The 26,818-nt window shown below is 42.9% G+C and overlaps 1 protein-coding gene across 1 annotated transcript in view; it reads left to right on the forward strand.

Moving 5' to 3' along the window:
• PTP4A3 (protein tyrosine phosphatase 4A3) overlaps positions 1-26,818 on the forward strand; it is a 134,309-nt gene that overhangs the window by 395 nt on the left and 107,096 nt on the right. The window lies entirely within an intron of this gene.

The following is a 26,818-nucleotide window of genomic DNA, read 5'->3' on the forward strand; positions in this document are numbered from 1 at the left end:
GATGACCAAGGTTAGGGTGCTGTGTATCTGAAAATGTCACTGGCTTCTGTAACCAATGCTCCATTTAAATGTATGGGGCCAGGCAGGAGCATGTTGGGGGAGGGGGGTACTGTACATACGGAATCAGTAACATCCATCCATAAATTACCATCATATATAACCGGGGAGGATGCACCAGCACCCATTGATGCTGAGTGTGAAGGGGGGCAGATTTCCTCCAGATGGGTGAGCTCTGCACAGATTTCTCCCATTGTGATGAGCATCTAGTCTTTCCCTGGGAAATGAAGGCAATCCTTGTGTGACATGTGCACCGCCGCCCAGGCAGAGGCTTTGTATTGTAATGACTGCCACCCTATTCCTACCCCTGCCATTGATCCGCAAATCCTTGGTAACGCTACAAATGGACCATGTCCTACATGTATTAAACATAATGGGGTCCACTTTCATTAACTGCTGTGCTGCCAGGTGTTTCTGGCGGTGTAGTAAATCTCTAGTTGCTTGTGAACCTTTTGAGTGTCGGCAACGGATTGGCACTATAGGGGTTAAGCCCCCCTCCTCCCCTTTGGATGCTGTAGATCTTTTGTCTCTATTTCACTTGTGCTTTCCTCCCTGAGATCGCTGCAGTGCCATGTGCACAAGGACTGACCCAGCCACATTGTGCAGTCTCTGTACCACCCTCCTGAATGAATACAACCAGCTGTGCATCCTGCGCCCTAGGTGCCAGTTACTGATGTATTGTGCCACAGGTTCGAGGTGTTACATTGAGCTTTTTGTTGTCAGGGGTCACTACCACTGATTTTTAAACCTATGTGGTGGCTATTGTATTGCGGTCCCCTCTGGCAGCAATCCATGTATTATTATTATTATTATTCTTTGTTTAAACTTGCCTGAACCTGGGGGGGGGGGGGTTCCTGGATCTGCTCTGGTCCAGTGACCTCTCTGGTTCCCAGATCACCGGTATCTGTCAAATGTATATTGTGTGGTCTGATACAAAATGGCCGTGGGGACAGGCCTCGCTCCAACGGCCAATAGAAAGCTGTGATGTTGCTAGTTTCTATTGGTGACCTGGGTGGACGTGTCTGTTTTTAGATATATAACCCTTTGAGAGCCAGTGGGGCTGCTGCAGCACATCAGGGTCTCGGGACTACTTCACTGTTGATGGGAAGAGGAGTCCTCCGTTACTCTTCCGGATAGATGGCGTTCACTGCTCCCCACAGGAGTGCAGAGCGCTCACGGCTTGGTGTCTGTCAAGGGGCATCCAAAGGGTTCCACCTTCTTCAGCGTTATTGGCAACAAAGAGGTTTCAGCCTCTGTGCGGTTCAAATACAGTTCCCAAGCTTTTCAAATCTATTTGCTAGGCCCTAGCACAGGGGCGGGCAACTCTAGTCCTCAAGGGCCACCAACAGGTCAGGTTTTCAGGATATCCCTGCTTCAGCACAGGTGGCTCAGTCGATGACGAACTGCCGAAGACTGAGCCACCTGTGCTGAAGCAGAGATATCCTAAAGACCTGTTGGTGGCCCTTGAGGACTGGAGTTGGCCGTCGCTGTGCTAGACTTGCTAATATTACTACTTTTTTTTTAAATGTATTTTTTAAATAATTGAACTGTAGTTTAGACTTAATTTTCATATTAGTAAAACGTGTTTTTTTGGGGGCTAAGCCTGCAGAATTGCCTGTGAAATAAGTGACATAGATTTAAGCTTCTTATGTGTGTGTTGTATATAAATCAATCAACATTTTCCTTCAGTGTGACCTACATTTTACATCATCTGATGACTCCAACCCTGTTTATCTTAGTCATCAATCGGTTTGATTGTTTTATACTCTCCTTGACAGTTGCGTGTCCCTGAGTCTTTGGGTAGTGATGTGATCTAGATGTGTTAACTCCTTCAGAGCCAAATGTGTTTGCCACCTGCTTAGCCGAAGGAAAAATTATCCGTACATCTGATAAACCCCCTTTCCTTTTGTAATTATATAATTTTTCATGTCACAATTAAAACTATTAATATATATTTTTATTTTTAAGCAAAAGCTGAACTTTTCCTTGGTGCCTTTCACAGATGGATCACATATCTGACCAAAATGTGCTATACATATGAAAGGAATGAAAGATAATGTATAATTGAATTTGTAGCCCAAATTAGGTATTGTTGGAAACGATGAAAGATGTTAAATTTGCACGTTCCTGTTTTTTTTTTACCCCTAAAAACGAAGTATGTCTGTTGCAGTAAAAATGTCGACAACAGGAATTGAAAGTCTGTTTATATTCTTCATTTTTGTCTCTGATTCCTCAAACATGCTCTTTGTTAATAAAAAGGTATGTCAAATCTGTTATAAACCCCCCCCCCCCTCCCCTCAGGTCTCCTGAGTTTAGAGATACCATGCATGTATAAGTTTACATGTGATGTTTGACCAGCATTGTGCATGCAAATCAGTACGAGTACATGAGCCTTCACACCTGCTTCTTCCAGAGGTGAATGTGAAACGCGCAGATCCATACAGCTTGTGGCTTTGGAAAACAACCCCATAACAGAAAAATACCGCAACAAAAGTAAATATTTTCAGACCTCCTCCCCCCCCCCCCCCCCGGGGTTTTTATCCATGGGTAACTACGCTTTCCCTACAAGATTTTCTGGTACAGAATCTTCGCTAAATATAGTAATTTTGATATATTTTTTTTTCTGAAATGTATGCAAATACTGTACAGTGATTTTGCATCAAAAGCTGTGATTTTTGCAGCCAGCTGTATGTTTATAAATTAGAATATTCCTTTTGTATTCTGCTGAATTTAGGATAACAAATATGTTTAGGCGTGAACAGGATTTCTCACCATTAAAAATCTGATATGTTTTCGGGTTTGCAATTTTAAAATAAAAATGCAAAAAGTGTATTTTTCTTGAGGGGGGGGGGGGGGGAAACAACCGTCATGAGCAGAATACCACAGTGAAAGCATACATTTATTGGAAGGGCATACCCCAATGAATACAAATAAAGGGTAGCATACCTTTCCACACATGATGGCCAGGAATCTATTTTGAAACTATTTTTATTACAAATCTGCAGTAATGGCAGTTTCCATATTAAAATATATATATATATTTATGCAGGCTTGGTGTAGTAATAAATGGTTTGAAGGGACTGGTTTCACAATCACAATGAAGCTACTTCAGCATAATGCGCTTTTTATTTGGCAGATCTAGTGATGCCACAACGTTTTGTTGTCTAGGCCCCTTTGTCTGGCTAAAATACAAAAAAAAAAAAAATAGTAATTACTAGTATTTAATCACTAGAGGAATCTAATGGCAAGAATTCAGATCCAGAGTCGTCCTCATAGCTGACTGATCCTGAGAGATCCATCAACCTCTATTGCAGAGAACGTTCTTGCCATTTCTGGACTAAGTGAAATAAATCAGAAAAAACAGACCAGTGTAGGGCCAAAACAGATCAGCTGTAGTGTCCACTACTGTAATCATTGCAAAAGTGAAATACACCGCTCACCTAGTAATTTCCTAATAAGCGAAACACGATTATATTGTAAGGTGCATTAGAAGTAATAACTGACGTGTGCAGAGTTGATCCAAAGTACCCCAATTGTTGCACTCAATACGTAATGTTATTTTTGGACAATAATAGCCCTTCAGATATCTGATTGGCAATCATAAATGATCAAATGGACCAGCAAATATATTAAAACCATAAAATAACAATTTTATTACATCCAAAATATATAATATACACAACCAAATGAAGCATTTACACTAAAATGTATCAAATCCTCTGTGTTGTGGTGATGTAGACACAATCACTCAGTTATCTCTATCTAAACAGTATATTAAAGTATATACTATTATTTATAGCTGAATGGTATTGTAAGGAGACTTCGAATATGTATGGGTTAGTAGTGAATGTCCTACTGTGCTGAAGTGTAGTGTACCATGCTGACTAGTTATAATATATTGTAATGAGCGCATGTACCAGCACAGCAATAGGAATCCTAAGGGCATCAGTTACCCAAGCACAATATTGGTTGTAAAAGACGCAAGATACTATTTTCTGTATGTTGGTATGCAGGGCTGTTCGTCATATGCTGTATGTATCAGTTTTTATAAAATAGTAACTGATATAAAGTCCACAGTGTAACATAGACCGAACATTACTTCACCCAGTTGTAAACGCTAAAAAGTATCCCTAAATGTTGAGCTGCTGTATTGCCACTTTTTTGTCCTCAACCGATAGCTGCAAGTGCTCTACACCCACAATTGGTGGTATAGTATACAGCGTGTGTATCTCATGATATGCATAAACATAGGGATACCATCTGATGCCTGCAGAAACCAACTACAACACAATTGGGCAAAGGAATGCATATGGTTACCTTTAGATCGCATATACAGACAGTCCTCGTTATCCAACGTTTCACTTTACAACGAATGGCATATTCAACGCTTAACAATGCAACCCTAAGGGCCGTTTTTCGACGCCTGAATGCGTTATCTAACGCTCACCGTCACTGACTCACTTTACAACAATTCTCACTTTACACTTTACACAATTCTCACTTGGGACTCACTTTACAACAATTTCACTATCCAACGCTACTACCAGAACGGATTCCGTTGGATAACCAAGTACTGCCTGTACTCCATATATAAACATGGCTGCCTCTAACAATGATGAGGCGCAATAGCGGAAGTGCTCCAACCCATATCAACTATAGTATAGCGCCATAAGACCAGCAAGGAGTTACAATAAAGTTACAATCATAGTTACGATAATATCCCAACAGATCGTGAGGGCTAATGAGGAAAATCAAATGCCCATATACAAGGCGTGTTCCTGAGTCCCATGCCTGCAATCCGTCTCCTGCAACGATCACGACTTCACAGGCGTCACATAGCGTGATGTCTTTCTACCGACATATGTTTCACACGTGACCCGTGCGTCATCAGAGGGATATATACATATCTATATATCTCTATTCTTTGAAGCAATCTCCTAAGTTAAACTGATCCATTTCAGAAAAAGAACTAAACATATATACAATCAGTGGATCGTTAAAATACATTGATTTCACACTGGCGTCCTAATTTCTACCTGAAAGCTCCAGTTAAATATGAATAACTTGCCAGTTATCTCACTGTCTGCACGTGTTATCTGAACTCTGTGATACAGCTTGGGATGACAAGAGCCCCATTTGTTAACTTGGATCTATTTGGAGAAGACCTTTAAAAATGAGGGTAACTAAAGATTATTATGTAAACAACCCTATCTAGTAACATTGGATATATTCACAAACATAATTTACGAGATTAAACTGCAATGACACATGAACATTAGGCAATAGGTAATTTTATAGGATTACAATTGTTTCCTATTTAAAACAAGAGGATATTGAGTTTCACCTACACAAATGAAATAAGCAACTAGATCACACTTTATATGTCATCCATTGCTGCTGCATATGTTTACAGTTGGGTTTGTAGAAGTCATCTCAATGTTATTATCCTTATCATACTAAATAATACATTATTTTATGCTACAATGTAAGTTCCTTGTCCAATACAGTTCAGTGTGCAAGGACAGGGATATACTGTATTGGTGATCTGAAGCTGCATTGGGCAGGAATGCAAAGACTATATGACCAAGTGACACACTATTTTCTGCCCCACCGCTAGCAGCAATGCTTTGTGACAATAAAAGCCCACTTACCACTTTTCATAGTTGGCATTCAGGTGCTAGGCTTCCTCCCTGCACAGCACACACATGCAGAGTGTGCTTCGAAATCGGCCAATCAGAAAGGCTCTGTCAGGCAGCGAGCATGCTGGGAGATGTAGTCTTTTAGGGAAAAGGACAGGCAACAAGAGCCCTATTTAAACAAATTCCTCAACGCACACACTGATGACGTAGAGAGAAAGCTGCAGATGTCGATAAGTCCTCGCAGAATAGATATTGAAGTGGTTTAAAAAATTAAAAAACATTCCTTGTGACCTTGGGTAAGGCCCTTTATCTCCCTGTGCCTGAGGCTCCAAACGCATAGATTGCAAGCTCATCTGGGCAGGGCCTGTGTCTGTGAAATTCCTATGTGCTACATACCATACTTGACTGTAATTGTGAAGCACGTTGAGTCCCATAGGGAGAACAGCGCAATATGAAATAAAGTCTGCTATTTGGGGTTTTAAATACGAAAGCTGTGCTGCCCAAGGGTTTAAAAAGTAGTGGTACCCCATACCCCTAAGGGATATATCTGCCCACTCTACCTGCTGTAATCTGTGTAGGCAACTTCCAATCAAGTCAATTGATGTACTGGGCTGTATCTTTCTATGAAGTGTTGACTGCTTTCCTTGTCTTCCCCAATTTTGTATATGTGGTAATACGTGTTACAGTGAGATCTTTTTATTTTTTTTACTTCTAAAAGGAACACATCAGTATATTTCTTTCCCGTTGCTCGTGCGACATCCAAGGAGCATTAAAAGCTGACTCTTTGACCCTTGTGACATTATCCGAACATGTATTATGAGTTTTCTTTTGCTGCCTCTTGTAATACATTCATATGCCCCATATTTTTATCTATTACATCTGTCCCTCTGTTATTTTACTGTTCCAATGTTTATTGTTCCACGTTCGGACTGCACCTTTTTTTAATAGTGATTAAATGTCTAAGGAAGACAATTGTATGCATGCGTTTTCCTGGGCACAAAGTACCGCCCCCCCCCCCTCTTTCTCCCTGGCGCCTGTGATGACTGACTCGATTGACCAGTGAAGTCCCTGCTGTGTGAGGAGAGCTGGAGGTGCGTGAGGTCAGAAGGTGGAGATAGTCGGAGCGAAGGTGTGTGTGTGTGTGTGTGTGCGCGCGCGCCACCCTGACATATCCATAGCCCCGCGCTAAACGTTGGCTCCCAAGTATTTTATATTTTTGCCCACCCATGTAATGTGTGTGTGTGTGTGCAAAAACACACCCTGTTAATCAAAACTACCTGTAAGTGAGGTGTTGCAGCACAGGGTTGTGAATCTGGAGATGTTGAGTGTTGGAGTATATTATCCATACCACCAACATCGTTGAGTGAGGGGACTCCTGTAGACGAGACCACGTGGGATCCGTGAGACGATCTGAGGAGCAGGGACGTGTGGCACAGATTCTCTCAACTGTACGTTGAGAGCCCATATCCTGTAAGTAGGATTTCAGGGTTCTCGGTAGGGGGCTATTGATGAAACATACCACGCTATTGGCGTGCCCTGCTGTGTCTTTTTCTGTGATTTCAGGGACATCAGCACATCAAAATAGAAAAACACCCCTGCCTGTCCATCAACTATCAAGATCATCCATCTATCAGACATAGGAATCCTGTACTAAAGACTGCCTAATTGGTTCACGGTATTTGGGTCTATTGGACTTTATTTCACAGCGCCTGGGACATTTAATTTGTATGTGTATTTGCTTTATATAGATTTGGAAAAGTCTGTTGATTTTTGTTCCATAGGCTGTTTTAATTTTTGATTAATTTTGATCAATTTATGGTTAATCACCTTATTTTTGGGTATCACTGTTATCACATTTTCACAATCATTTATTGTAGGTCAGCGCTTTTTAGAGGGCTTATAATTGTTTGTTTGCTTGGAGATGTTGAGTGTACTGTGTGTCCCTGTGCTTTCCATCTGCGTCGGGTATCAAAACCAGATTACCCGCTCTTTGTAACAGGACTCTGCTACATACTGTACAGCAGTGGCCAATTTTCACTGTTCCAAAATATTAGCAGCACTAAATGATGTATACATAGCATGCACATATTATCAAATAAGCACCCTTATTGGATGCAGCAATAGTAAAATGTGATGTGCTATTTGTATCTGACATAAGGGAGGTTCTGTTTCATAGTCTCCCGGCTGCAAAACTGGGCCACAATCAGCAGATTCATTAAGAAAAATATTTGGTATTTTCATGATTGCTAATATCTGGTGCATTCTCTCTGCACCACTTTTCCTGGGAGACTTTGATTAAATGATGCCTATAGTATTTTAGTAACTCTTTTTGAAGGGCTATTCTCTGTCATTACTTTTCCTCCTAACATTTATTGTTTTTATAATGCAACTTTACCAATTACTTCTGCAAGTGAACAGAATACGTAGAGGTTTGCCCCATAGCATGAGAAACCTCCTTTTCTACACGCAGTGTTATTGCTGCAGAGATCAGGTAACACATTTACTTTCCAAATACCTGATTAACAGATGGGTTAGAATAGGTCTGTTTTTAGAAACCCCTTTTTGTGTTGAAAACTTCATACTTTTTAAAAAAGGAATTGGATAGTGTACATTTCTCAAAGTCTGAGTTGTATTACTGCAATCTAAACCATTGGAATAATAAATTTTTTAATACAGAGACTTGCTTTGGGATATTTATTAACAGCCTCTTGGTCTAGCTGTCTAGGAGTACAGACAAGGTTCTAATTCGCCATATAAATTCACATTCCAAAGATTATCGGGTATAACAAGACTGAGGTTCCCATAACTCAAAAGTGGGCACCCTATTACTAGTAATGTCTCATTTTGTGTGTGACACACACACACACACTTTCTAATGTCACTTAAACGCTAGTATGTATAACGAGTGGTCAGTTTTTGAAGTGTCATGGAAATGGCAAGACCTAATACAGTCCTTGTGATCCTTCATATGTAACCTCAGATAACATGCTATCCCTCAGGCAATTCTAACAGTTCAGCATCTCTTTTTAATACCTTAATACACCTCCGTTAATCTGTTGTTATCCTAATTTGCGAGCTACTAAACTACTCCACATCTACAATTTTTTTAAAGGGGCCGTCCCAGATAGGGTGAAAATACACTAAAGACCGTGATGTGTTTTTAATTGATTTTTATTTGTTATTTCTGTGTTAAACACGTGCTTTAACAGGTGTGCATTTATAGTCTGTCTGATGTAGTTCGGATATAAGACTATTTGCCAGCCTGTAAAGCCCCAAGTAAATTGTTTGCTTTATCACTTCTGGTGCCATGATTAGTCAAATGGATAAACCAAAATAGCTGCTATTATGGATCCAGTGGTCCCGACCTAAAAGCAATACAATAACAAGCCATGTAGAAGTAATAACAAATATTGACGTCTGGGAACACTTCAGTAACAGTGATCATAACCGTGGTCTCATCTGAAATAAATGATCAAAAAACATGGTACTGTACTTGGGTTCAACAAAGACTTTAAACTTTAGAAAGGCAGATTATAATAAACTGAGGACTAATCTACAGGGAATAATTTGGGATTTTTTTACACGGAAAAATGTGGAAGATACATGGGCAGTCTTTAAAACATTGTTAGAAAAGTACACTTATCAGTGCATACCATTTGGGTAATGAATATTTAAGAAACAAGTCTAAAACAATGTGGCTAAATAAACAGGTAGGGGAGGAAATGGAAAAGAGGAATGCGTTTCTCTTTTTAGTCAGAAGGGACGGAGACATCGTATCAGAATTATAAGGAATGTAACAAAAGGGCAATCAAATTGGCAAAAATGGATAATAAAAAAAAGAATAGCAATAGAAAGTAGGATAAACCCTAAGGTTCTTTAAGTACCTTAATTAAAATAATAAAAATAAATCTAAGACCTTTTCAGTGTGAGATGGGCAGGCAAATTATTAGATAAGGAGGCAAAAGCAGAGGTATTAAAGCTGCAGTTCAGTCTTTTTTTTTTTTTTTTTTTACATTTATTTTTTTACTTCAATAGTTTTATGTGTGCAATCTCTAATTACCTAAAGAACAGTATAGCTGCAGCTCAATTCGTTTTCCATGTATTGATAGGTCGAAATTTGGTGACATTTTAAAAGCTGGCATTTGTTTATAATCTGCTTGACTGGCAGTGGAAGCTCATGAATATTCATGAGCAATCCTGCACTGACAAGTGCTAGAGGGAGGGCAGTGCTGACAAAGGGGTGTGCCAGGGCTTGTGACAGGACATGAAGGGGCAATGCCTTAGCAAATGGCTGTTAAAATAGAATACAAGAAAATTGGTCTTTCAAAGTTGTTTTTTTAAAAACAGAAAATGCTAAAAGTATTTTTTCTTACTACAGAACTGATTTATTAAAAAAAAAAAACATGCAGGATATTGACTGAACTGCAGCTTTAAATGCATTATTTGCGTCTGTATTTACCAGGGAAGAATGAATTGCAATAGTAGTGCTGTAATAGGCATCCACAACCTCTATATCAGCGATGTGCAACATGGGGGGCGCAAGATTATTTTTTTGGGGGGGGGGGGGAAATAAGGTGGTTATTGAATACTTTTTGAATACTTTTAACATGGCCAATTACACTGACCATTTGTTTAAAAAAAATTTTTTTTTAAATGTGACCCTCTCGTTTTGAACTTCCCCTTTAACGGACGTCAGAAATGCTCTTACAACAGCAACTGGTTATATGTTGCCATCCCCACTAGTAGGGAAGGGGTCTATTGCCCCATTCACGCGTGGTTTTAACATTCTAATTAATTGGCTGATTGTGATTTACTATAGAACAGGGGTGGCCAATTCCAGTCCTCCAGGGGCACCCAACAGGTCAGTTGTTATATCCCTGCTTCAGCACTGATTGAGCCACTTGTGTGCTGAAGCAGAGTTCCTGAAAATCTGACCTGTTGGTGGCCCTTGAGGACTGGAGTTGGCCAGCCTTGCTGTGGTGCAACTAGATATTCAGCCTTCAATAAAAATTGTTCAATAAATGACCGTAATAAAATAAACAAAGGAATGTTCTTTTAATCCGCTTCCCCCGCGGCCCCTGCAATGCTCCGACAATTGAGACTTAATCAGAAGTGGTTCAGCTAGGACTATCCAAAGCTTCAATTGTGTGCTTGTTTTATCTTGTTTGTAGCCCGTCTACAGGAGATGTTTTAAATATTATGCACGTTCAACTTGGGTCCACATTTACTAAATGGAGCTAAGCTGTAAGCCAGTGGCAGTCTGTCTGACGGCAGCCAAAACACCGCTGGCGCACCGCCGCCATGCATGTCACTGGCGGGACACCTTGCCGCAGAGCACCTCCCCGCTTGACCTTTCACCGCCCAACCACCCGCTCCTACAAAGAGCGCGCGGTCCCCCGACAATCTTTTTCAACTGTATCACCTAGAAACGTTCGTTCAAATGCTGAGATCGTCTGAACAAAGCATCAGCCTTTAAAGTTAAAAATCGCGTTCGAAATGGCGAAGTAAAGTAAGTGGTTTTTTTTGTTTTTTTAAACCCCCGCCCCCCCCCCCCCTCCTCTCCCACAAAAAACATTCATTGTGGACTGGGGCTTTAATGGAATAAGGATTCCATATACTGGAAAAAATTGTTTATTAATTGATTAAAAAGAGTGAAAGAGAAAACCAATGGTAGTTTTTAGTCTCCACTTTATTTAAAAAAAAAAATGTTTTTCCTCTTTTGGTATCCTGTGTCCCTCCTGTGACTTTGAGCCCCCTTTGCAGTGTTTTGGTATCCTGTGTCCCCCTGTGACTTTGAGCCCCCTTTGCAGTCTTTTGGACCCATACAACCAGCCTCCCAGGTTGGGAAACATTGCTATAAGGCACCGCTTGGTTCACTCCAGTGCATGGGCCCCAAGTGCCTTAGGCCAGGAGCACACACAGCGCTGCACCGCGTGGCTGCATGCGCGTGAACATCCCCAGCAGACGGAATGATACGCGAGCGGAGGGGGAGGGCGGGGGAGCGGCGGATAAATAAATGTAATACGGGTGGTGGATAAATAATGTAATGCGAGGGGAGCAGGGAGCTCTGAGTGGGAGAGGGAGAAGGAGACTGCCGAGTCTGTTCCCTTTAAGCAGCCAATGCATTGATTGGCTGCTGAAACGGACGACGCGCTGCTGCAGCCTGGAATCCGTTTTGAAAGACTCCAGCGACGACGCCTAGCTTCGCAGCCAACGGTAGTTTCAACAATGAACACTACCATTGGCCGCCAGGGGTCAGTGACGAACGCGCACACGAAAGCACATGCACGTCGCGTAGTGCTGTGCGCCCCCAAGGCACTAGTACACTAGTACATCGCCATCTGGGGAAAAATCTTCTCTGCAACTGGTCATACTGCACAGAAAGTAGAGAAGCCTTCGCTGTTGGAGGTTGTTATATGGGCTGGGGGCACAAAGGCTGGTTATTGTTATTGGGGTATTATTCATGCTGTGTATTACTGGTCTTTAAACCGTACAGTCCCTCCCCCCCAAAAAGGAAGATTTTTTTTTGTCTCTTTATCCAAACACATCTGTTAAATATATGCTTATTTTTCTAATCCTTTTTACCTTATTTTCCATGAAAAACTATATTGCCTGTTTGTATATACACGTGGCTGACCTTGAACTGTTCTCCCAACACCAGCATGTAATGTATTTATTGTGTTTGCGCTTGTCTTAAACATACCTAATTTAGCAATTAAATAAATTGCTGATGGCTTAGTGCCTTTTTTAATGATCATAACTCTGAATGTTGCTTAATGGGGATGCGCCTTTTTAATTGGTCTTGGAAAGTATACATTGATTTAGTACTTAACACTAGCACGTTATAGTAAATAAATGGAACAATCTCTGCTACCACGCAGAACACAGTAATGATAAAGAACACTTCGGAGTCTTGAACAGGACCCCAAACCCACCCTACAGACTTTGGGATTATGGGATAAATCCGGTTTGAGACATGAATGGTCTTTAGCATTAAAACAGGTGGACGCTGAAACCGATTTTAGTCAGGTTGTTCCAACTCCGTTTTTTAAGTGCCACAAACAGGCAATTTTTTTTCGGGGGAATAAATACTCCTGCATAGTATCCTTGTTCATTTAACTCATGCCAGTGGGATTTGCGCATATGTATTGGTCATAGGCTGACGGCTTCATTTGCTTTGATGCCTTGCAGCAGTGGCATAGATTTAGGCTAAACCGTCTGGCATCGGTTAGGCCTCGGACATAATACAGGCACGCAAGCGTGTAAGATCACGTGCACCTGCACTTGAAGAGATTTGTGGCCTTCATGTTTCGGGAGGTGGGGTGTGCCGAGGGGTGCGTGGCTTTGTCATCACGTGAGCGGTTCGCCCTCATTGGCTGAAGCGCGCACGTGATGGACTGTCGCGCCAAATAATAAAATGTATTTGTCTGCCCAAGTGACTGCAGCGCTGTCTTCTCCAAGCACGTGTACTATGGCCATCCCGTGTTCACTTAAGGTAATTGTTTTAGGCACTATGGTCGCAGCCTTAGTATTTTAAAAAAAAAATGTAAAATACATCTATGTGTGAATAAAAGGTATCCATCTTTTAAAAACCATGGAGTTTCTCTTTAAAAAGGGAACATGTCCCTACCGTCCTGCTATGTCCACGAGTTGGCACTACGACACCAGTCAGCAACTTGCTGGAGTACTACAGCAGCTGGCCTTTTCCGGTTTATCGCCCACTCCTGCCGGAGAAAAGGGAAACGTAGTATGGAAGGAACATACTCTCAATGTAGTGGAGGAATGGGCATGCACCGACGTAGTGAAGACAGTAGCTAATGGAATGCCGTAGGCCCCCGGTCTCTACGATGGTGAACATGCATAGGGAGCAGGACGGGGACGAAACGGCCAGGAAGCTAGTGGATTTCATAACGGAGGCCTAAGGTCTGGAGGACGATGAGGGTGAGCTCTGGGACAAGTAATATGCCCTCTACCAGAAAAAGTGAGGGTCTGTCAGCGTTCATCCATTGTATACGATTGGTGCTGTGGTCGCTGCTCACCCGCAAACTCATCCCTGCCTCCGGTGTGGATGAATTCCGCGGCAAGCAGTTTCTGCGAGGGTCAAACTCAAACGCCCTATAGCCAACCTGCTTTGATGTGGCCTCATGCAAGGGAATCCATCTACGTTCACAGAAAGCAGTCCAGCACCAAGGAGAAGTCTGAGGTGGCTACCCATCAGAAGCCATACCGACAGCCATACCGACAGACTGCCCTTCCGCCCAGGAGATTAGCTCTCACCTCCAGTGCTAGAGAAGATTGCACTGACTGCTGCTTCAACTGTGGCCAAGTCGGTCACTTCTCCAAGGAATGTCCAAATCCCAAGACCCCAACCCTAGAGTCATGACTCACACAGAGCCACGATTAACACTCCACCTCTCCTGCCGTGGGAAAGTGATCCTGTGCCGAGCCCTGATGACACCTCCCGACCGGATGTCTACGACCGAGTGGGGCTGGCAACCATCATCCGAATCATCATGGAAGGTATTTCTTCCTCGGCCTTGCTGGATGCCGGGTCCCAGGATACTCTAATCTACCGGCCGTTCTACGACCAGCACCTAACCCACCTGCCTATGCAATCGGGCAAGAGGATGAAGCTCTGGGGCCTGAGCAACGAAACCTACCCCGTCGAATGTGTGGTGTCAGTACGGTTGGACATACCACAATTGAACCACACCATGGAAGTGGAGGCCCTGATATGTCCCGAGCCCTGTTAACATCCTTTTTACATGATCATCTTTGGGATCAACACTGATGTGGTACGAGGGGTGATCCGGACTTATCTGTGTGACGCTGTCAAACCCCCCTGTGGCAGGACGGCCTGTAGGCGAGGTCAGACAATAGTCCACACGTGTAGTTTCAGGTTGAAACCAATATTTAGTGGTTTTATTTCTTCACCGCAGAACTAAACAGTTGTGCGCACCGTCCCTTTTTTCCGAGTTGAGAGTAGCAGATTCTCTGGAATGCCGACCTCGGGCGCTTCCTGCTGCTTACTGCCACCCAGACGGCCTAGAAATCCTTCCAAATACATTCCTGAGGTGGAAGACGATCGTACAGGCTCAGATACGTGACCCAGTAGCTAACGCCATATGCCAGGCTCTCCACCAGAATAATCCCTCCTTGGTTAAACGTGTTTCCACAGACCCTGTCGCAATCCTCATGAAGGAATGGGATACATTCCAAATAGAGCATGGCATTCTCTACCGGATCATCCCATATCACAATCGCCCCCGACCTACGACAGCTGGTCCTGCCCCGAAGCATGCTGTACCATGTACTACGATCCCTGCATAACGACCACGGACACCTGGGGGTGGTTAAGACCTTCAGGTTAGTGAGGGATCGCTGCTTCTGGCTCAGAATGCGGGAGTTGGTGGAACAGCATTGCCGGAAATGCCTGAGGTGTATCTGTCCACCCGTGCAGTGCAATGGGTCACCTAAAAAGCTCCGGACCCCTGGATCTAGTCTGTATGGACTTTTTGTGCATTGAGCCTGATTTCAAGAGGGATCTGGAATGTGCTGGTCGTGACTGATCACTATACATGGTATGCCCAGGTATTTCCTACCAAAAGATCAAAAGGCGATACCGGTGGCTAAAGTCCTGTGGGGGAAATACTTCATCCACTATGGCCTCCCGAATCAGATGCACTCTGATCAGGGCAGAGACTTTGAAAGTAAGCTCATCAAGGAGCTGCTTAAATTGCTCAATATCCAGAAGTCTAGGACCACTCCGTATTATCCTGAAGGAGACGCTCTGCCGGAAAGGTTCAACAGAACGGTGCTCGATAAGCTAGGCCCTCTCAAGGGCTTGCAAAAGACTGAATGGAGTAGGCATGTTGAAGCTCTGGTACACGGGTATAATTGCACCAGACATGAGTCCACGGGATATACTCTGTACTTCATGATCGGGCAAGAGGCACAACTACCTGTGGACATCCGCTTACAGTGATCTACTGATGGGGTACCCAATATTGCACATTTCAAATATGTACAACTACTTAAAGCCAGCCAGCAAGCGGAGAAAGCTTTGGCCCGGTTGAACGCTGGTATGACGAAGGTTCGTTATCAAGAACTAAAGCCTGGAGACGCTGTTTTCTTATGCAGTCTAGGAATTCCCGGCAAACACAAGCTGGCCGACCACTGGCGTGACGGAGCCTTCCAAGTAGATTACCAGATGCTAGGCCTCCCGGTCTACTGCACACGAGACAAGGATGGCCGGGTAAAGGCTTGGGAGAAAGTGACTTGATACAGAGTACAGTACCTGTCCCTGAGCCAGAAGAGTCTATAGAGACTCTTGCTGCTGTCTCAGATCTCGTTCAAGATCCTTTTGGAAGGAACTTTCTCCAACCTAAATGGAGAATGGTGGGCATCTCCCTGAAGGAGCACTGGGTAATTGGCCTGCGCCTCATGTACTTACGCCCATGCTTTCGACAGCCATCCGTTGAATCCAAGAAGCCCAAGTTTTGTGCCTAGTAGAGACTTTAAAGAGACCGAAAGGCCACTTGCAGATGGGCAAAGGCCACAGGACCATGTGGGAACCACAGAAGAAGAGTCTCGCAGAAGTCGGCCAGAAAGATGCCCTAGAGTGGCATATGATCAGTTGGGGGCACCCCATGATGAGTCTCAGCAGTGTTCTCTGAGCAGGCTGGTGTCTGTGATAGCCATGCTCACTGAATTCTGTAATATTGTTTAGAGACTGCATTCGTTAAGTTATATAACATGTACAGCATTTTTATTATACAACTGATGTTATGGTTATACGTTGTCCAAGCGGCGACGTTGGAGTCTCCCCCAGGGGGAGGATGTAGCCTGGGGCGGCTTCAGAGATGGCTCCGGTGGGGGTGCTGTGTTGTGGGTGAGCGGGTCGCTGGCATATTGCTTTATGCCGCGCATGCACAGTAGCCTTGTAAGTGTGGCGGCCATCTTACTACTCCATGCGCAGGAGCTAGTATAGTGGTGGCCATTACACCCAAAGCTTCGCAGGGGAACAAAGTCCAAGCACCCCCAGGGTCTGCACAGCACATGGCTGTTGTGGCCAATAAGGTCCCTAGGTTGTCGGCAGAGGCAAGTGGATACATTTGGCACGCTGGACCACGCTAGGCAGTCAGAAGAGGGACCTCAACGGAACAGGTAGTGTCCAGGGAGCAGTTATTCCCTGACTAGCCCAGATCTCCCCCCTTAGGCGCCAGATAGGCCCCGACTCACAATAGGTTGTAGCTGCTACAAGGAAAGACCATACCTAGGGACCTTTCCCCAGTAGTTGCTTAGTCAGGTACAGCACCGGTGAGATGCCATGCGGTGCCTGTGGTCTGGACCAGACCACTTCCATTGTAAGAGACTCTATGGTGATACCATCCAGCGAGAAATCCCCACATGGAGGCGGATGACGATCTTGAATCAGGCGTATCCCCTTTGTAAATCTGCATTACCTGAGAGCTGGAGTCCCGGGCAGGTACCTCAACAAGTGCACCAACACTTCACGGGATAACGCTATCTCCTACACTTTTGGCTGGGCCCTGACATTGTGGGGGAAAAGGACATCAGTGTATTGGTGCTAAGCACCCTATGTACTTTGGGAACACTCACTGGTGGTACTACTAGTTTGGCCTGTTATACTGTGTGGTACAGGGTACGGTTTCCAGCGTGTTCAGTAAAGGTTGTTATATTATACCTGAGTGTGTGTATTATTGGTATTGTTCCTGTAAGGGGCTTATCTCACCATATTGGGATCCCTTACAGGTGGAGGCGTTGCACCCAGACGGACCAGATATCACCCCAGGCTCCCAGTGTCGGAGGCTCAGGCCTCCTGGTTGCCAGACGGGTAATAGCAGCTTTGGTAGTTCCTTTCCAGGTACGGGGAACAAGGCCTACACTAGCATGGTTCGATTTGTTTTTGTTTTGTTTTGTTTTTGTTTCAGGAAGCCTGCTATGTGAGATTATGCCTTAACTTCATCAGCAGGGCCTCCCTTTCCAGGTATAATATAATTTAAAAAAAAAAAAACAAGACTAAGATCTTATAAAATCATCTGTAATTCTATGCTGTGAATCTTCTGTGTTTTTTCCTCTTGTTAAAGAGGCAATCCAAGCGGCTTTATATACTGGGTTTTTTTTAGTTTTTTTATTTTTCTAAATAAATGCAGCCTTTGATTACTTTTTATTGAAAACGCATTACCTACTGTAAGCTGCTGATCGATTTGTTCTCCCGTTATCTATCAGCAAAATCCTGCTTCCCAGGGTCTACCAAATGGCATCCATTCAATCCTTCAGTCCATGTAATTCAGCAGGTACAATGTATTCTAATATTACCATGTAACATGATCTACTGTTCAAAACTGCTGTAATATCAACAAATTATCACAAGCAGGAAAGTTACACAGATCTTGCACTGCTGGGGAGGTGGGCTGAAGCCTGCTATAGAAATCAAAGGATGCTCAGTATATTAAAAATGGCATGAATTATTATCTAATACTACAGAACTTTTTTTATTTTATTTAAAAAACACACATGTAGGATAATGCTTGGATTGCTCCTGCCGGTGCATATTATATAGCCTAAACCTGTTGCTTTATTAATCTGACCTAACCGTTTGTGAGATGTCTTCTAATCGCTTTTACATGGTTGTGTAGTCCTATGTTCCGTCTACACCTAAATATTATTGGCCATTTATTAAATAATTGTAATTGGCGTAATTAGTGAGTTGCTGGTTTTCAAGTGCTTGGTCAAATGTGTTTAGGCTATTAACTTGTAATTGTAATGTATGCTGTGAATGTTTATATTGCATGCTTATATTTCCAAGTCTCCTTTAATCTCTCTTTGCATCGTCTAAAAATACTTTCATATCTGGTCATCAATAGAAAGTTGTTATTATTATTAATTATTTTTTTACCATCTGCCCCTTAAATTTGTACAAGACAGTTTGTGTCTCATATTTTGACTCCTATCAGTGGGCTGTGGTTTTATTCTGTCCAGAAACCACAAGAATGGCTTCAAAGCTTGCAATCAAATAAACTCAATTTCTGCTTTCATATTACACTATGGTCTCTTTTGTTCTTATCTGTCCGTCCGATTTTCCCCATGAGTCTTTACATCCTGCTGCTCAGTTCTTTAGCATTTGGCAAGTGCTACGGAGATTATCTGCAATGAAAGGGTTCTTCTTTTTCAGTGCATAACAGCCCTACAGATACAGGGTGTCACTCTGCGACAGGCAGAAGTGCCCATGTTGTGATCCAACAGTAAGACTGGAAATGGAGCTGGTATTTAACCCCGTGCCTTTCCCTTGCTCAACAAGACCTGGCTAATCCTTTCTGTCCTGTTCTGTATCTAAAGTACCTGGAAACTTTTTTGATCTATTTTTGTCCGTGAATGTCGTCGGGTGGTGAACCGGTCTTTTAAATAATTTAAATATTCTGCATTCTAAAATAAGTATTCCAGTCATCTGACAGATTGTGTCATGATCAATTTTTACTCCTTTCCATGCACCATTTCATTTTAATAATTAACTCGATTAAAGATAATTTTAATTATTACATTTATCACTAACTGATAACGGAGTGCTATTTCATTTAATATACTGAGTTCTTTTTCTTCTGGTCCACTATCAATACAATTCTCAGTCAAGCACCTTATCCACATTACTTTATACTAATATTCCAGCGGAGCAGAGGTTCATCTACCTTCCCTATCCCTTCCCCCTTTTTCCTACTGTATATATAAAATAAGTATTGGCTTGCGTAAAGGAGATGCAGAATATAATTGCGCAACCTTCCAAAACATGTAAAATCTCCAAATTTTTTTTTTTTTTTTTTTTAATATAGACTCCACCCCAGTTTTATTTCATAATACAATTGACCGGTATATTTTCAGAGCAGGATAAAAAAAAAAAACACGACCTTTCCCTTTTTATTTATTTAATTTTCTCCCCGGTTTTCCGTTTTACAGGAGTTTTCTACTGCAACATGGTTAACAATGTCTCAAGCATCAGGCGGTTAGGATTTCCCATGTCCCTTTTTAAATACTATATTTGTACAACATTTTTACATATCCCTTGCCACTATTAGAATGACATGTTCATGTGAGAGCAGTGCAATACCCAAGTGAATCCTATTTTATTGCAAAGTATACTTGTCACTGTATGGTTACACAATCTGTGTTTTTGAGTGCAAGCAGTGTGAAATGTATGATTTTATATTTTTTTTTAAATTGTAGAATACGTTTATGAAATGACCACCCCCAAAACAAATGGCTAAAAGGCTTTGTTTGTCAAAATCAATCGGCGTAAAGCACAACCATGATAAATTAAAAACATCACCATGATCAAGAGGTAACTCCAATAATAAAAAAAAAAATTTATTGTTTCACATGGATAACCAGAGGTTAACGCCCCTACGCGTTTCACTCTACCGCGCTTTATCAAGGTCCTTGATATAGCGTGAAACGCCTAGGTGCGTTTTTAACCTCTGGTTATCCATGTGATACAATAAATATATAATTTTTTTATTGGAGTCACCTCTTGATCATGGTGACTCCCCCCACCCCTTCCTTATCGTGGTTGTGCTCCCTGCTGTACTCTGGTGGTGGATCTCTACGCCTAACGGATGCTGCACACCTGGGACTTGCCAGACTGTATAGAGGCTGTGCAGCGGAATACAGGCACCAGCCTTCATGTAAGTTTCCTCTCTAATTCTACTTATACTGCTACTTATACTGCATATGGGAAGTTGTATATTGCGCTGCAAGATGTGGGGATCCTGCAGACTCCATTAGGTGCTTATTCTGCCCCAGCATATCCAAATGGACATATACCATAGATAATCTAAGACTATCCGGATACCACATGATTTATACCTTTTGTGTATTCTCCTGAGCTCATATACAATATAGTCTGAAGCATTGGACTTGTTTAAATTTTTTAATTTAGTTGTTAAAATAAATTGATCATAACCAAAAAAGGTTGTAGGATGTACTGAATTTTGTTGGTTTATCTTGTAATCCTGACTCTAACCTTTAATTCTGCGCATTTTTTTTTTTTTCCCCCAACTTATTTTTTGACTGTTTTCAAGTGTGGTACAGAAGGTAAAATAGGAGCATTAAGGATGTCATACAGCAAAAAACGGAGCACACGCGGTCCTGACCCACAGATACATATGTAATGAATAGCCAAATTTTATGTCCTCCTTGACATCTCATAATAATTCAACAGCTAAATAATAGTGGACACAACAAAACAAAACAAGGGGGAGGAGGGTGGTAACATAATTTGTAGAGGTCTTAAGTTATTTTTCTTGTATATAACCGGACAAATATTTTGTTCCTAAGGAATATTTATACTTGGAGTAATAAATATTCTCATTTGTATAGTGGCTCTGTGCCAGTGCCGCCCAGCCCATTGCCATCTCCTATCTACATCCATGCCAATTCACTGATATCCCTCTGGCCCCCTTCTCTGGCAAACTATGGGCCCCAGGTCTGGGAGAACTTGGGGCAGTTCTCTCTCAGGAAGGCCATGAGTTTTTCCATTGTAGAGAGAGGCCATATTCTACGTTTTGATAGAAGGAATCCAGGACACAACGGATTTAGAATAGCCAAACTCATTTATTGAGCCAACACAACGTTTCGACCGTGATTGTCTTTATCAAGTGACATAGTGGCATTATACGGAAACGTTGTCTTGGCTCAATAAATGAGTTTGGATATTCTATATCCGTTGTGCCCTGTGTTCCTTCTATCATCTACCCAGGACTGATTACAGGCTTTTGTACAAACACTGGAGCACCGGTAACTGTGTATTTTTGTTCATATTTTGAGGAGTGCAGCATCTCTCATTTGTCTGGAATATTCTACGGTTTACCATGGCCAAAGAGGGGGCTTCCTATTTTTTCCAGGACGCCTCAATAATGCTTCCCGTGGCTGACCTAATATGAGAAATCAGCTGCTGGTCTGCCTAGTAGGGGGGACCAAGGGTCAGGTCTCAGATCCACATTAAGTATATTAATAAGTAGATAGACCCGTCTCCATAGGGGGACGAGTTTCGGGCAGTTCTACCAACTGTGACATTGAGCCATTTTGTCCGCAACCTCTGAAACAGACCGGCGAGTGGGAGTTGAATATCACGTGGAGCCTAACTGGAGTCATATACCAGCAGAATAATAGTTTATAGGAGTTCTTTCACCACAGTGTAAATCGAACGTTTTGCCGCCGCCTCCCAGATATCAACCCAGTCTTCGTCGTCCAGGACCTCACCCAGCTCTTCCCATTTTAGCATATAGAAATATTTATTATCTGTCACAGAGCTGACTAGGGAATAGCACAAGGCAGAAATCATGCCCCTCTTGAAATTTGTTCTTAAATAGAGGTTCCAAATAGGTGCGTGTAGCAGGATCACCAGCCTCGCAGAACTGGGTGACAAAATGTTTAACCTGTAGATATCTGAATACTTCCGAGAGTGGCAGGTTCCTTTTTTTTTTTTTTTTTTTTTGTAGCTCTGGGAATGGAATTATCTCAGTATCTGTGAACATGTCCCCCACTCTGGTAGTACCAGCTGCCCTCCAAACTTGGAATGCCCCCAAGGGTCTGCCTGGGTCAAAGTCTGGGTTACCAAAAAGCTGAATCAAGGGGGAGCTGAGTTTTGTAAGATTTACATTTCAGACAGTCCCAAAGTGTTGGTGAATGTCTAATCACTGGGCGAGAGATGTGTTTGGTGGTCTGCCAGATTTGGTCCGCCATAGAGTTTTAATATCTGCTGATTTAGACCCATCTACCCAGCCTATCATTTGCGGCTCAGAGTTCCAAAGCATAATCTGACTCAGCTGGGATTCCTGATGGTATCTCAACAGACTAGGGAGGCCTAGCCCACCTTTCACCGTGGGTCTATATAATACCTCTCTTTTCACCCTTGGGCGCTTCCTATTCCATACAAATGTTGTGATGTTGGATTGGAGGTCCTCGATCTCTAACCGGAATCTTAATAGGGAGAGTGCAGAAAAAAGTACATTATCCATGGTAGGAGATTCATTTTAATAGATGCAATTTTGCCGATCCATGATGTAATATTTACCCCATGTTTCTAGATCCTTCAGGTTTTTAATTAGTTGGGGTAGTTGAATTTGTATAGAGTTTCATATTATTTAGTAATGTTGATTCCAAGATGGGGGATATGAGATTGCCATGAGACATTGTTTTAGGAGCTTGACTGTGTCAATGAGCAGGTTTACCGGTAGTGCCAGAGATTTGGTGTGATTAATTTTGAAGCCCGACCTACTTCCGAAATGGTCGAGGGATTGGTAGAGATTTGGGAGAGATCAAAGGGCGTGAGAGGGTCAAAAATACGTTGTCCGCAAATAACGAAATGTTATAGTTGATATTCCCAATAGCTATCCCAGATATGTTGGGGTTCAATCTGATTGAGGCCGCCACGGGCTCAATGGAGAGTGCAAACAGCAAAGGAGACAGAGGGCACCCCTGTCTAGTGCCATTAGTTATTTGTATTTTATTAGAGATGAGGCCAGTGCATCTGACTCTATCTGAGGGGTGCTGATTTAGGCCTCTGATCGCTTGTAGAAAGCGCCCTGCGAAACCCATATGTTTGAGTACATAGAATAGGAAGTCCCAGTTCAGTCTATCATAGGCCTTTTCTGCGTCTAGAGACGGGCATAGGAGGGGTGTATCCCTTGCGCTCGCTGAGTGCGTCAGGTCTACCATACGGCGTACATTATCTGTGGCTTGTCTGGTAGGGATAAAACCCACCTGATCGTGGTGCACCAGGTACGCCATGTACTCATTCAACCGATTGGCTAATATCTTGGCAAACAATTTCAGGTCAGTATTAATGAGGGAGATACGATAGCTCGAGCAACTTCTAGAGTCCATCCCTTAAGGATCACCACAATGTTCGCTGAGGCATAAATTTATTGAATAAAATCCTCAGTTGGGGGGGCAATAATTTTGGTAAAAAAAATTTGTAGTACAAGTCGGAAAAACAAACAGGACCAGGGGATTTAAGGTTTGTAAGGCCTTTTAATTGCAAACATTATTGCCTCACAGGAGGTTTTGATAGTTGTTCAGGCGTTAAGAGTTGTGAGGTGGAATGACCGTATAAATTGAGGGAGACTAGTTTTAGGAGGTGGATGTGTGTCTTTCAGTCCTGTTATAAAGTTCCTGATAGAATTTTCTAAATTCCTCTACAATTTTTGGTCGAATTGTGGGAAAAGACTCCATCTTTAAGGGTTATGGCCTTGACTCCCCCAAGCTGCTTGGGCCTCTTAGTTTTTTGGCTTGCATAGGCTTTATTCCCCTGTTCATGGTATTTCTGAGATATCCATCTCATAGCTTGCTCCGTATTGTTTGCCAAGCAGAGGTTTAATTCTCCTCTGGTTCTAATTATCTTTGCCAGCGGCTCGGCTGACTGAGTAGTTTTATGGCTTTTTTCGAGTTTTGATAGTTCTCTGGTAGGCACCTTCAGGTGTGTTTTTTTTTTTTTTAATTCAAATTTTTTATTTCTAGAACAAGATTTCCCTCATATGAGTGAGTGCATGTTATGTGCTTTGTGTCTCCCATACTGTGGACACTGGGACCTCAGGAGTAGTTATTGGCAAAATAGAACATGATATCTTCATTTAGAGGTGTTACTACGCCCGGGACATAAGAGATTCATTTAAATCTCTGTTGGCCCGCCATCTTCAGAGCATTTAAGTGTGCCATCTATTAAAGTGTGATCTGACCAAGTGATGGGGAGAATTCCAAAGGCTAATATACATCGTCGGGCATCCACCAGAAATCGTGTCAATCCTGAAGTAAGAACGATGAGGGACAGAGTAGAAGGTGTAGTCCCTTTCCATAGGGTGTAGAGATCTCCAAATGTCTACCGTTTTGTTTCTTTTAATTAACAGTCCAGGTTCTTGCGAGCCAGGGCGATAAGTTGTGATGATTGGGGGACAAGACTAGGTTCAAATCTCCCGCCACAATCAAAAGGCTTTCTTTGGATTAGATCTAGAACCTTTTCAAAATAGGGGGCCCTTGCTGTGTTAGGGGCAGCGATATTTACCAACGTGACCTCAAACCCACCAATCCGGCCTGTCAAGAGAATAAAATGCCCCATATCAATTTTTTTGAGGTTTAGTTGAAAGGGAGTATTGTTATTGAAAACTACGGCCATGCCTACTTTTTTTTACAACTATTGCAGATGAGAAGAACATCTGTGGAAATTGTTTATGTAAAAAGGTTGGCGACGTTTCGAAAAATGAGTCTCCTGCAAAAAGATGACATCTGCTAGCTCACTCTTATAGTTAGAAAATGCCGTTTAGCTTGGCTGAATGGGCCCTTTAACATTATGGGATATGATCTTGAGGGAACACATCATGGAGGAGGTTGAGTATAAATCGTTTATCTCTTAATAATAACCAATGAGGTAATGAGTATGAACATGAGAGGTACTTATATTTTGAGAATACCATATTTTGACCTTGCTGTTACCGATTGGTGGAGGGAGGCACACACGAGGGAAAGGAACAGTAAATTAACAAAAATAACATTTTCATCAGGGGAAAAAGTCTGAGTCCACTAAGTGGCTCAAGTGGTTAGGACTCATGCCTGACCATAGTAATGGCTTGTCAAACAATAACTCGGGTTAAACACCCGCGACGCAACACCTGCATACGCAGCCCCAAGAACCTGCATCTTGGACAATAGGCAACCTACCCTGATCTAAAAAAAAAATACTTTCACCCTCCTCTCTCCCAGAGAGATCTGACCCATATTTAACTAGTGGGGAGGATGGGCCACTAATTTTTTAAACATGGTAATACATGCATGAAAACATTCAGAACTTTACAACAGTGACTCTGGCTTGTAGCATTACAGTTGTACGGCCACGTTCTCGGCTCCTAGGAGCTCGGGATCCCTGACGAGGATTTGGATCCTGCACAGGGATACAAACGGCCCACTGTCCATAACGCCAACAGTTCCAGTAATGAACCACTTAACTCGTGGGTTATCTTGCCTTGGTATTCTTTTAAAGTAAGGGTGGCCAATTCCATGGGCCACCAACCAGTCAGGATTTCATGATCTATTTGCATCAGCACAGGTGGCTGTCTATGGCCGTGTCCATAGATGGACAGGCCGTGCTGAGGCGTGCGGACGCTCCACGCTGAGCCCCTGCATCCTCAATGAGGATCCCTTGAGAGGGGGCTCACGCGAGCGTCCGCAGGCGTGCGGAGGAGTTGGAGGTTTCAGCCGAGCGCCAAGCTGTTTTTCAGCGCACTGTCGGCTGAAACCCTCCAATGAGTGGGGCTGCGTCAACGTCACGGCGCCGTGACGTCGTCGACGTCAGTGCGTCGCGGGCGATTGGCCCAGCGACGTCACTGCCCCGCCTCCCTACAGTCTCCCCCCACCTCCGATCGCGGACGCTGGCTCGCCTGTATGGGCATGAAATCGCCCAGCTTCTGCAGGCGAGCCTCAGCGTCCGCTCGCCTCAGCACGGCTCCCCCCCTCTATGGCCCGGGCCTAAGACTGAGCTGTTAATTTAGCCCCCTGTGCTGAAGCAAGGATATCCTGAAAACCAGATGTGTTGGTGGCCCTTGAGGACTGGAGTTGGCCACCCCTGTTTTAAAGGATTACTTGTTTGAATATACGTATAAGGTATCTACAAGTGACATTCGACAAAATAAACAGCTTTAACAGGTTCAGCTGTCTCTGTCATTTTAAATGATGTCTTCTGGATAGTTACCAAATGTTTTGCAAGTCCCCTTGATGTATACTACATTGAGTTTTAAGCTGTTACCTGGTCTGCTAGGTCAAAGCTTGACGGGAGAGGTTACATGATAAAATTAGCACTTGCTAATAACAGCTTAACTGTACTAAAATGTTACACATCCACAAGCACATTCCTGGCCTTGCTAGTGGCTATTATAGAAAGGTCTGTGTATAGGGCATCAAGCAAAAGTCAGGCGTTAGAATTCAGGTATACTTCTCACACTGTGCAAATTGACACCCAACCTAATGCCTTCGTACTGAGGTGCTGAAGTGTTCTTATTTGGGAGAAGGAGCGGCTCAGTGAGTAAAGACACTGACTGGCATTGAGAGTTTGAAGCAGG

The sequence above is a fragment of the Ascaphus truei genome, chromosome 2, assembly GCF_040206685.1.
Source record: "Ascaphus truei isolate aAscTru1 chromosome 2, aAscTru1.hap1, whole genome shotgun sequence".
NCBI lineage: Eukaryota > Metazoa > Chordata > Amphibia > Anura > Ascaphidae > Ascaphus > Ascaphus truei.